At 41.3% G+C, this 13,237-nt stretch overlaps 1 protein-coding gene across 1 annotated transcript in view; it reads left to right on the top strand.

The window, feature by feature from the left end:
- The window catches only part of ckn (CRK like proto-oncogene, adaptor protein), a 653,887-nt gene that overhangs the window by 111,649 nt on the left and 529,001 nt on the right, over positions 1-13,237 (top strand). The gene's annotated exons all lie outside the window — the stretch shown is intronic.

The raw sequence follows: 13,237 nt of genomic DNA, 5'->3' as shown, positions 1-13,237 counted from the left end.
GTGCGATCCTAATCGCACGGCCAACTCGCCCGGTGGTTCCCGTTTTTCACAAGGAACTTTATTATTTGCAGTGTAAACCTCCCTTGGTCCATTTCCAACATGTGTCCGAAGAACAAGCTCCTTCTTTTCCGTAGGAGGTCGAACTTTTCGCTATCCCGGAATAAAGACATTATTGACGACGATCGAAGGGCGAGAGTATCGAAAATTACAGAACAAGTCGCAATCAGTTATGGGAGCTCTCAGGCAATAATCACAAACGACCTACAGTTCCGTAAAGTGTGTTCCAGATGGGTCCCTCGCCTTTTGATCGAAAATCTGAAGTTGAGACGTTTGGAGATCGCAGAGGATTACAGCACTGTTTGCAGAACATAAAGTCCACAGAGCTAGTTACAAATGGAAGATTTTGAAGGCGTTTAGTAAGTTCGCAGAGGTTTGCAGACTGAACGCTGAAAGGCATAAGAGTCATAATGATGCATGTTTCATTTTTCATTTACGGTTCAAGCTCTTATTAGTAATATGGTTTGTATTCCTATTCAGTGTATTGGTGGTAAGAGTGTAGGCCTTTGGATCCGAAGGTGACTGGTTCAGACCTGACCGATGTAGTCGATTTTTGAAGGGCGAAACATATAAATGGAACGTGGGAATTGACTAGCAGACTGCCTAAAGTGTATCAGATAAAAATACCTGCAACTACTGCAGAGGCTGGACGGCATTCCTTACCTTTGAAAATGTAGAGGTTATGTGAAATTACTTGGCTGATCATGCCTGATCCTTTGTTATACAGTTTCAGGCTATTGCCACTATCCAGGAAATCTGCGACGAATCTCTTTTCTAATTTAATAATTGCATTATTTTCCGCTTTAGACTATGCCATGCATCTCGTTTAATTATTCTTTAAGCATTGTCTCCATCGTCTTTCTGTTGGTTTTAATTCTTCTACGAAGCTTCTTGATTGTCTGTAGATGGGTAACGAATACATTTATTCGTCTGGAATGTTATCTGCTACGTTGAATGTCGGATGTATGATGGTGCTGCTGTGATGGTAGAGCATTGTACATCCTTAATTACAGTGCAATTTCCTTCCATAGACCGGACCGTTTAATTCCGGCTCACTTCACTAACATGTTGCGCTTTATTGCAGCAGCTTTACTGCTTCTGTTCTGTAATATTTTGTTCTCCTGTTATGGGAGCCGCACTGTAAATGTCCCGACCACATGGGGTTTATAGCCTACTCTCCACGTCCCCTCTTCAGGAACAGGAATTTCTGATACAGAAGCTATCGTGGGGAGAAATCTTAATGAATCATTTCACGTCTTAGTAGCTGGAATCTGAGATATTTAAGCTGTGATTGGATGGATTACTAGCAAGTCTTGTTCTTATTATTTTCATGACTGAGCGTACGTTGATAAGAGGTAACACGTATGTGGAGGTGAATTCTTCTCTAATAGCTTCCTGTCTTGTTCGTTTTTCATAATTGATAATAAAAAACCAAAATAGAGTTCCGCACAATGGAACGAAGTCCGCACAATGGAGTGTTGTAGTTTTAAATTATGAAAGTCTTGATACTCTCCCATTATTGTTTATTCATCTTAAAGATTGGATCATCATTTTAGATCACATTCGGGCGACGAGGTAATTAAGATGGTTACAGCACACTTCCTTGAACTTTTCAATCTATGCTGGAAGTGGATCTAATCCCAGATATTCCATTATATGTTATGCATTAATAGGGGAGTCCGATCCATGAATATTTCAATATATTTCGTTTTCAGATCTTTTAATACAGACAGATTTACGTCTTCATGAGTTTCATTTTAAAACTGTTAGGTTCTTCAGTATACGGAAACCGAAAATGATTAATAAATGTATAAATACCTAAAAGGGAAAAATTTGGTAAGTGTATTATACTTAGAAAATAATTAAAATAGAGTGACGTGTTTCGTTCTTGAATGAACATCATCAGATTTTATCAGATCACACTCGAAGATATAGAAATGTTTAATATTTCTGTTTAAATACTTAGGAACTTGAAATCTGGAATTTATCTTAATTAAGTCCTCTTTTCTCTCTACTCCAGCATAGAATGCTAGGTGTTGAAAATCCGTTCCTCTGTCATTGGCGCGAGTCCAGCTGGCTAGCCAGTCCGTTGAACTTCCGCCACGCCACTACCCCTACCTCCCGCACGAGCTAGGTCAATGACACCCTGTATTTTACTTTTAGTGTAATTTATTTTTAATGATCCCCTTATTGTTGTTCATTATTATTATTAGTAGTAGTCGTCGTCATCGTAGTAGTAGTAGTAGCAGTAGTAGTATTCTCGTATTAGAATTATTTTTGTAAACTATGTGAAGGTTCATAATGAGCACCCATTGGGCTGCCTATTATATCGGTAATTTTCCATTATGCCATTTTTTGCTTACTTCAACTCTTTTGGAACAGTACTTGCAGTTTATTATTAATAATACTGTATTAATTCATAAGAAGGAGGGGAGCATTATAAACAAAACACCTAAAAGTAATAAAACAGCGTGTCAATGACCTAGCCAGGGAAGGGGTCGGGTGTAGCGGAAAGTCAACGGACTGATCAGCTGGTTGGACTCGCGCCAACGACACAACAACGGTTTTCCAACACACCGCATTCTATGCTAGAGTGGAGAGAAAAGAGGACTTCATTAATATAAGTTTCAGATGTCAAATTCAAATAAACACAAATGTTTATAAATTTCTAAATATTTGAGTGTGATTTAATAGAATCTGATGATGTTCTTAGAAGAACGAAACATGACATTCTCTTTTACCATATGTTTTCTTTTTTAGATAGTGTTTAAATATATCGCTCAAAATTTGTTAGACTGAAGAAACTATCAGTTATAAATTAACTGAGTTGAAAGTAAAAAAGAGATGGGTGTACGTATTTTAAAAAATCTTCACGATGTACGCCATCTTCTGATGATATTTCTTCAAGGTTCTCGGAGACGCCGAGGTGCCGGAATTTTGTCCAGCAGGAGTTCTCTCTTAAGTGGTGGTAAATCTACCGATACGAGGCTGATGTATTTCAGTATCTTTAAATACAATCGGGATTAGTCGGGATTGAACTCCCTACCTTACTCAAAAACGGGGAAAATGTAGGTTCGGTTTAAGTCTTAGTGCCTTTCATGTCTATGACACTATTAAAGTGGCTGAGGTTTGAGTAATACGTTATAAAAAGTGTTACTCACGGGATCAGTTGAGTTGAAATAGCGCTTTCTGGTTCATTGTGCCTAGCAGCGACCGACTCCCTCACTTCTTAACTTGCTTGATACGCCGCCATGGTTTTTGCCGTTTCATTCTTCTTGGGGTGTATATCCATTTCGGATTAAGATAAATTTGGAATTCACGAGGACAAATTGAAAAAAATATTCCTTTAAAGATACAGGAATTAGGGATTGGAATAATTAATTAAGGAGGATGTTTAATGAATTATCAACTTATTTGAAATCATTTCAGAAAAAGACTAGATAAACAACTGATAGGGAATCTAAATGCAGATCAGTGGTGATTGATTGATTGATTGATTGATTGATTGATTGATTGATTGATTGATTGATTGATTGATTGATTGATTGATTGATTGATTGATTGATTGATTGATTGATTGATTGATTGATTGATTGATTGATTGATTGATTGATTGATTGATTGATTGATTGATTGATTTGCTTTAAGTTACACCGACACCGACAGGTTTTATAGCGACGACAGGATAGGAAAGGGCTTGGAGTGGGAAGAAGGCGGCCGTGGTCTTAATTAACGTACAGTCCTAGCATTTTCCTGGTGTGAAAATGATAAACTACGGAAACATCTTCAGGCCAGCCGACAGTGGGGTTCGAACACACTACCTCCAGAATTCATGCTCCGTACGGCCAAATCACTGATTTATTTATTTATTTATTTATTTATTTATTTATTTATTTATTTATTTATTTGCATGGTGCCACGTCCTTTATCTGTACCTTGTATTGAACCATGTTCGTGGGTTTTCAACCAAGAAATTCTTCCAGGTTCTCTTATTTCCTACTATTTTTTCCCGGAGGACCAATAGTAGTAAAAAACATCCTTCCTCACAACGAATAAGCTTTGCTGGTGCTATTAGCGTATCCAACCAGCATTTTTCTTTGCAGTAGTAATGTAGTTTTGATTCTCTCCTGTACACGATCGTATGTAAATGATACCACAGTATTTGCGCTGTCGTTCTTAATTCAATGTTCTTCAAAATATATTATGAGAGATCTTTTCGTGCCTCTTTGCTCGTGCTTGCCAGTTATATTGGCTTCTGGAATCGCTAGACGGAAAATTAATATCAAGATTCTGAAAGGCAGGAAACAGCTTTTCATTCCCTGCGCCTGTATATTTGGTTTTCAAATATTCGTCGTTTTTGTTTTTTATTACCATGTCGTTTATACGTTGGCCTTTTATAGCACACACTTTTTGGCAGTGGATTGTACAGTCATGCTTGAAAGCGTTGGTATTATTATGTTAATATGACAACAAAGACTTATCTTTGATCTCCATTTCAGGTGAAATGGTGTTAAGGTGTTGGAAACAACAAAGGAAGAATAAAAAATGACAAAGAAAACCTATCCTCACGTCGACACCAGAATTCTAAAAATACAGTTTTAATATCCGGCTTCAATATCCTTTTGTGTATAAAATATTGCATAAATTTTCCAATCATTTCAGCTGATGGAAGAGGTGAATATTGGATAATAATTCTTCTTTAGCTTTAGTTAATGTTTGAAACTGAATAATATTTCTGAAGAAAAAGGACCATCAAAGAAAACTGAAAAATACCTTGCAGGCAGAGTGTGGCAGACGGAGGATCTCAAACTATAGAACGCTGGCCCTCTCTGCCCAAGTTCATGGGTTCGAGCCTGGTCCAGCCTGCTGGTAATTGAAGGTGCTCAAATACGCCAGGCTCTTGTGGGTAGATTTACCGCCTTGTAGGAAACTCGCCTGGAGCAAAATTCCGGCACATCAGCGTATTCGAAACCCGTAAAAGTAATCAGTGCGACGTAATGACAATAATATTATAAATTCTTGCATTTCTGTCAAAATTGAATTGGCTATCGGAATATACTAACATACAATCAGTCTCCATTGATCTGCATTTAGGGCTGTCTCTCAGTTGTTTACCTAGTCTTCTCTTAAATTATTTCAAAAACTTTGAAATTTATCAAACATTTCCCTTGGTAAATTATTCTAATCCCTAATTTCTCTTCCTACATATAAATATTTGCCCTGATTTTTCCTCTTTATTTCCAACCTTATATTTTTATGACCTTTGCCACTCTTGAAAGAAAACTCCACTCAGTATGATTTGTCATTCTAACCCATTTCCCAACTAACAGCTAGAAACATTCCGCTTCGTCAAGCTGTTCGTCTCCTTACTTCCAAGTCTTTCCAGTCCCAAGCTCGTCACTACTCTTTTTGTCGGAAGTCACCCAGTACAAATCGTGCTGATTTCCTTTCAATCTTCCCCAGTTCTCGTATCAAGTAATCGAGATGGGCGCAACTTGTAAACCATCCTCAGCAAAATTGTCTGTTCTATGACATTATTGCATGAAGTGTTCGGTTCCATGTCTAAATGGATAGCGTAGTGGCCTTTAGTCCAGAGGGTTTAGGTTCGATTCCAGAGCGGGTCGGGGATTTTAACCTTCACTAGTTAATTCCGATCGCTCGGGGCTGGGTGTGTGTGCCGTTTCAATGATTAGAATTCATCATTAGTAGGGCGCCATTCTAATAAACGTCCAGGTCACCCATGCGTCTCGTCAACTCGAAAGACCTGCACCAAGTCTTTTCGAAGGCTACAAGACATTATTATTATTATTATTATTATTATTATTATTATTATTATTATTATTATTATTATTATTATTATTATTATCACCATCATTGGATGAAGCCAAATAAAAGTAAAACAAAGCAATCTCCGTACAGGCCATGAAGGGCTTTGGAGGGGTGGAAGGTAAAGGCTTCCACTATTCACAATATCGGTGCAAATTGGGATGGTGTGGTTAATTCTACATCTCGTCCCCTATGTCTCTCAGGATTTAACGTACTACTCATGTTTGGTATAACCGGGCTGAATGGTTCACACGGTTGAGGCACTGGCCGTCTGACCCGAACTTGGCAGGTTCAATCCTGGTTCTGTCCGGTGCTCAAATACGTCAGCTTCCTGTCGGTAGATTTACTAGCACGTAAAAGAACTCCGGTGGGACTAAATTCCGGCACCTCGGCGTCTCCGAAAACCGAAAAAGTAGTTAGTGGGACATAAAGCCAGTGGCATTATTATTATTATTATTATTATTATTATTATTATTATTATTATTATTATTATTATTATTATTATTATTATTATTATTATGTGCCTTTACAGAAGTGGAAAATCTCATTTCTGAATATTTCAGCTTCCTGACCGGAAATAGAACCCACGTCCTTCCGGGTGCACCGAGTATGTCTTTAACCACCTCGGCTAGCAGCTCATTATACACCAGACAGATAAGTGTCGGTGATTACGTTTCCAGGACTTTCCTTGTGTTGATATATTATGACAACGAACATTTTGTCCGTCAAATACTTTCGTCCAATCCTACTTCGTCCATTAGTGGGCAAGTTGGCTGTGCGATTATTGGCGCGCAGCTGTCAACTTGCATCCGGGAGATAGTGGCTTCGAAAACCACTGTCGACATCCCTGAAGATGTTTTTCCGTGGTTTCCCCTTTTCACACCAGGCAGATGCTGGGGCTGTACCTTAAGACCTCGGCCGCTTCCCACTACTAGCCCTTTCCTATCCCCTCGTCGCCATAAGACCCACCTGTGTCGCTGCGACGTAAAACGGATTCTTTAAAAAACTTCGTCCATTGAATTACTTTCACAATAATTTTTGGACCAGTACTATACTTCGTCCACTACCTGACTTCCGCGAACGTTCCCTCCATGATGTTGATATTATGTTTTGGCCATGCCGTGGCATTGTGGATTATCGAATAAAAGCTCTAGTGGTCATATAAATTTTTAGAAGCAAACTATTTGACTAGTAATAAAATATAGGCCCGCTCTTCCGCAACGTAGTGAGAGTAGCATGCCTTCTAGGGGTTTTGATAGGTACTACCCCTAAAGTTTATGCAAATCTGAAAGCAAAACTGTTGTGCAGGCTAGAGTATACTGGTTATTCGGTTGAGTTTGTTACAGTAGCATTCTAACCTATTACAGTCCAACCATCCGAGCTAGTTATTACTTCATCAAGGGTCAAAACAATTGTGGTGCACATTAATTACTGCTACCACTTTTTTTTATTTATCAAAGAGCACAACAAAAAATACAGAGTGACCCAAAACTACGTTAACATTTGACGATGCAATACTTCACGGAATACGCGAGGTAGAGAGGTAATAATTGACACGGGGTTTTATTGACACCAAAATAAAGGCCAAGAGATGGCGCACCGGGCGAGTTGGCCGTGCGCGTAGAGGCGCGCGGCTGTGAGCTTGCATCCGGGAGATAGTAGGTTCGAATCCCACTATCGGCAGCCCTGAAAATGGTTTTCTGTGGTTTCCCATTTTCACACCAGGCAAATGCTGGGGCTGTACCTTAATTAAGGCCACGGCCGCTTCCTTCCAACTCCTAGGCCTTTCCTATCCCATCGTCGCCATAAGACCTATCTGTGTCGGTGCGACGTAAAGCCCTTAGCAAAAAAAAAAGAGATGGCGCTTCATAAGATACACAATCAATAATTAGCATAACAATTGAGGTTTATCAAACACATGCTCAACATGACAGCCGTCGTTCATCAACAATACCTGCAGTCGAGGGACAATGTTGTGAACAGCACTGTACAGCATATCCCTAGGTATGGTAAGAAGTTGCGGTCGGATGTTGTCTTTTAGCATCCCTAATGAGGTCGGACGATCGCGGTAGACTTGCGACTTCAGGTAACCCCACAGCCATTAATCACACGGATTGAGGTAGGTCGGGGGATCGGGGAGGCCAAACATGACATACGGCCCTCTCTCACAACGGTTCCTTTTATACCGTACACGGGTCTTACGCGGCATCACTCACGTGTTGCTGTCCAGCGCCATCTGTTGGCCTGTTTGTGCTCTCGTTGTTAGTGTCAGTATAAACCCATGTCATGTCAAGCATGTGTGGCCATTTGTACCTGACGTGTTGCTGTCCAGCGCCATCTGTTGGCCTGTTTGTGCTCTCGTTGTTGGTGTCAGTATAAACCCGTCATGTCAAGCATGTGTGGCCACTTGTACCTGACGTGTTGCTGTCCACTGCCATCTGTTGGCCTGTTTGTGCTCTCGTTGTTGGTGTCAGTATAAACCCATGTCATGTCAAGCATGTGTGGCCACTTGTACCTGACGTGTTGCTGTCCACTGCCATCTGTTGGTCATTTTGTGTACCTCATTTTGGTGTGTAAAACACCATCTCATGCCAATCATGTGGGTCAATAATTATTACCTCGCTAACTCCAATATTTCTTGAAGTATTGCATCATCAAAAAAAATTTACTGGACTTTTGGTTGACCCTGTGTTAGAGATGTGAAAAAAGAGATTTTTATTTCTGGATGTACGACAAACAGACAAACAAATTTATGAACGGAAATATACACATTCTGAAGGAAAGCACCTATACATTTGTTCAAAACAAGATTAAATTATACGCCGAAGGTGATGAGGGAAATTAAGATCCTGGTTCAGATTGAAGACCGTAATTCCCAGATCTGTAGTAAAGAAAAACATTTTGTATTCTCTTGTTATAACTCCAAAACAACGAAGCCTACCCTGTTTTGTAAATTAATTGTTCATTTGAGAAAACTGAAAAGGATTGCAGTGCATTTGCGGACAAAACTCCGGCTACTGGAAGAAATGTCCCACCGGACCATCTGCCATTTGACCAAATATATTGGACGTACTCTGTCTGTGGATCAGCCGGCCCCGTGGTCTAGGAGTTGTGTGCCTGCAATTTACCCAGAGACCCCGGGTTCGATTCCTGCACAGGTCAGGAATTTTTACCTAGTTCTGAGGGCTGGTTCGAGGTCCACTCAACCTATGTGATTACAATTGAGGAGCTATCTGATGTTGAGATGGTGGCCCTGGTCTAGAAATCCAAGAATAACGGGCGAGAAGATTCGTCGCGATGACCACTCGACAGCTCGTAATCTGCAGGCCTTCGGGCTGAACAGCTGTCGCTTGGCAGACCATGGCCCTGTTGCACCATGAGGTTGGGTTTGGTCTGGATGTCTGTCTGTGAATCATGATTACGCGCAGATGAAACGTTCAGCTTAGGATAAAGTGGTTAGAAGGGCTTCAAGAAAATCTGTCTTCTTGGTGGTATGATAGCCGAATGGTATCGTTACTGACTTCTCAACAAGGGGCATTCATATTGCGGTGATTCGAAACTCAGTCAAAAAATTTGAGATTTATGAAATCTGGTTTGGATTGTAAAATGTGAAATCTTGTGGCTATCAACAGTTTGATAAAGCCTGCTTTTTTCCTTGTTTGGGACAAGGTTTTTGAATATTTTTTGGTTTTGTTATTGCTGTAGACCAGCCATTCTCATACGGAGGGCCGGGCTGAGTGGCTCAGACGGTTCAGGCGCTGGCCTTCTGACCCCAACTTGGCAGGTTCGATCCTGGCTCAGTCCGGAAATGTTTTTCCACGGTTTCCCATTCCCAGTTTCAAGCGAATGCCCGGACGGTACCTTTGGTAGACCGTGGCCATTCCTGTCCTTAACTATCCTTCAATATTCAGGAAGAGTCGACCCAGTAAAAGAAATACTGTACAGTAAAAATACATTTTTATTATTTTCGATCCGGATAAACTGGAGATCCGGATTAATAAGGGCCGGATAAATGAGGTTTCTGTGTAATTCTTGGCCGATAAATGGTACAAGTTGGCAGTATCTTGTGAAGACCCTGTACCACAACTCCACGTCTCTGATCGAATTTTGGGGCCATGTCATCGCCTATACTCTACAATAATTTCTAGAAAGGAAACTCTGCGTTTAATGTTTTTCGTGACAACATACTTGTGTGAGTGTACCTTTTCTCTTCTCACACAAATGGAAACGAAGTACAGTAACGGAACTATTGTTGAGGCAGATCTTCGATTCGGGTGACTACGCAGCACCATTGATCCCATACGAAGTGATTTTTCTCAAGCAAGTTTCCAGATCCAGACTTGTAATATTATTAGTGAAGTGTCGCAGTGCTTTATAATTTCTATGCATATGTGAAGTTCTTTATGTAAATGAAGTTATATTTACATTTAAAGAAAAGTAGATATTAGTCCTAAATTATACGAATACAATAAAACGCGGTAATGTTCAGTTTTCCTTCACACAATTCAGTATTATGTTCTGTGGCTAGAGGGTCATTGGACATGAATGCGATATGCCACAAAAAGTTTGGGAAACCCTACAATTGACTGTTAATTGGAAACTGGGACAAAAAATGGATAAGTGCTTTTATTCATTGTATAACCCCGTATAACTTAATTAAGAAACGAGATTATGTTGTGGCGGTAGGCTATAGCTGCCCCTATCACAAGAACTTTAGAAGGAAGAGCAGATGAAGTCTGGAACATGTCTTGTATCTGTGATGCATCAGCAACCCTTAGCCCCTGCAGTGGCTACATGACCGTCAACACATGGCTCCTTGATTGATGTCTTTCCTTGCTCCCCAATGCCCCACATGTCATCATGTAAAGTTTGTTTTACAAGACAGCGCCCACGATCCGTTTGCTTCAACACTTTCATTCTCCTTTAATATTCATAAGTAGAGATCCAAGTTCTAATATTGATGATGCAAGCAGATCGACCAGCACGCACGTGCCCACACAGCGTCGAGATAATGATGACGAATCTCCGCATTATTAATATTTTAGTCGGCTTTTGAAATGCCTGCAAGGAATAAGGGTTTCAAGAAAACCTAAACTCATTTCGGGCTTTCAGTTTCCCATATAAACAACTGAAATATATTTTCTAATATTTAGTGGATTAAGAGAGGGAACACAACCGGAACAGTTGTGCCATATCAAGTAAAAAAACTAACCCCATGGCACTACAGCCCTGAAGAGCCTTGGCCTACCAAGCGACCGCTGCACAGCCCGAAGGCCTGCAGATTACGAGGTGTCGTGTGGTCAGCACAATGAATCGTCTCGGCCGTTATTCTTCGCTTTATAGGCCGGGGCCGCTATCTCACCGTCAGATAGCTCCTCAATTGTAATCACGTAGGCTGAGTGGACCTCAAACCAGCCCTCAGATCCAGGTAAAAATCGCTGACCTGACCGGAATCGAACCCGGAGCCTCCGGGTAGAAGGCAGGCACACTACCCCTACACGACGGGGCCGGCACTTAGTACGTAAGATGGTGATAAAGTAAGTGAAGTCGCATCACGGTGTACCAAAGTGATTGCTTTAGAGAGTTTGCAATTGTGATCAACGGTATTCTGTAAGGAAGAAACGAGCTCTCGGACGATATTCTGCTGTACAGGAGTGAAAGCTCTTATTTATAAGCACAAAGCCTAAAACTCTGGCGTCTAAGTATGATGAAGGCATGTAAAAGATCTATAATTGGACGTCCGATTTTTTCCTTCGAAATTAATTAAAACTCAGCAGTAGGGAGATCCACTTTCTCTGTTAAATGGTGGTGGAAAATAGAATGTCGAAATTGACACTAGGCAGCCTAAGTGACGTCAGATCAAAATGCCCTAAACGGTTCTCGAACCAATACAATCATTTTCTGTGGCATTTTCATAAAGGCACTTTCTTGGCGATATTCATTTCCCTTCTGTTCAGCCATCTGCTGTTCTCGTAACCGAGCGAGTTGGCCGAGCTGTGAGCTTGCATTTAGAAGATAGTGGGTTCGAACCCCACTATCGGCAGTCGTGAAGATGGTGTCCAGTTGTGTCCCATTTTCAAATCAGGCACATGCTGGGGCTGCACCTTAATTAAGGCCAGGCCCGCCCCAAACCTAGCTCTTTCCTATCCCATCGTTGCCATAAGACCTGTCTATGTCAGTGCGACGTAAAGCAAATTATAAACATTGCTATTCTCATATAGGTGGGGGTACGCAGACGAAGAATACACCCACGGTATTCCTTGCCTGTCGTAAGAGGTGACTAAAAGGTGCGACCAAGGGATGGTGATATTAGAACCTCAAGATTACTTGTTTAGTACCACCTTGCGAAGAAAACCATGGGTCTGCGTACCCTTATGTGAGGAACACTACTCGCCTGGCGTTGCTTGTAATAAGTATCATGTCAGTTCCACTGTGTTCAGAATGGGTCTGTGTTACCTGTGAGTAGTAAAACTTTATGAGAAACACCCTGGGTCTACGTTGCCTGTGATTGGTACCACTATGTGAGAAAAACCACGGGTTTGGCTGCGATCGTGATAAGTACCACAGTATGATGAAAACCATGGGCCTGCATTGCCTGAGAGTAATATCATTGTATTCGAAAACCATGTGTTCGTGTTGCCTCTGGGCGTTATCATAATGTGTCATACACCATGGTTATACTTGGGCTATGATTAGTACCACTATGTGAGCAACACCATGAGTATACACGGCCTGTGATTAGTTATACTTTCTACTAAGTGAGGAACGCCACGGGAATACCGGCGCCCGTGATTAGTTCCACTATGAGAGGAACACCACGGGTCTGCGTTGCTTGTGCGTAGTACCCTTATGTGCAAAACCCCGGGTCTGTGTATTTTCGAGTGGTGCCATTGTGTGATATATCATGGGTCTACATTACCTGTGTTTAGTACCACCATGCGAGAAACACCATGAGTCTACGTTATCCGTGATTAGTACCACTATAGGAGGAACACCCTGGTTCTGCTTTACCAGTGATTAGTACCATTATGACGGGCCGCTGACCTGGATTTTGGGCCACTTTAGGTAAATATCATCCCAGTAATTAGGGCATTGTGAACTGGATCCACATTGTTTTGTTTTTTTCACGATCAGTTTTTCATCAGCATTTGTTTTCGATAGGGGCTGCCTGGTCGAGGTGGTAAAGGCGTGCTCGGTTAACCCGGAAGAACGTGGGTTCGATTCCCTGTCAGGAAGTCGAAAATTTAAGAAACGAGTTTTCCTGGCCGTGAGGTTCACTCAGCCTACACCTAAAATGAGTACCAGGTTAATTCCTGGGGGCAAAGGCGGCCGGACGTAGAGCTAACCGCTCTAC

This window comes from Anabrus simplex, chromosome 6, assembly GCF_040414725.1.
Source record: "Anabrus simplex isolate iqAnaSimp1 chromosome 6, ASM4041472v1, whole genome shotgun sequence".
Classification (NCBI taxonomy): Eukaryota; Metazoa; Arthropoda; class Insecta; order Orthoptera; family Tettigoniidae; genus Anabrus; species Anabrus simplex.
The sequence above is the reverse complement of the archived record's forward strand: the minus strand, read 5'-3'. Positions and strand labels throughout refer to the sequence as shown.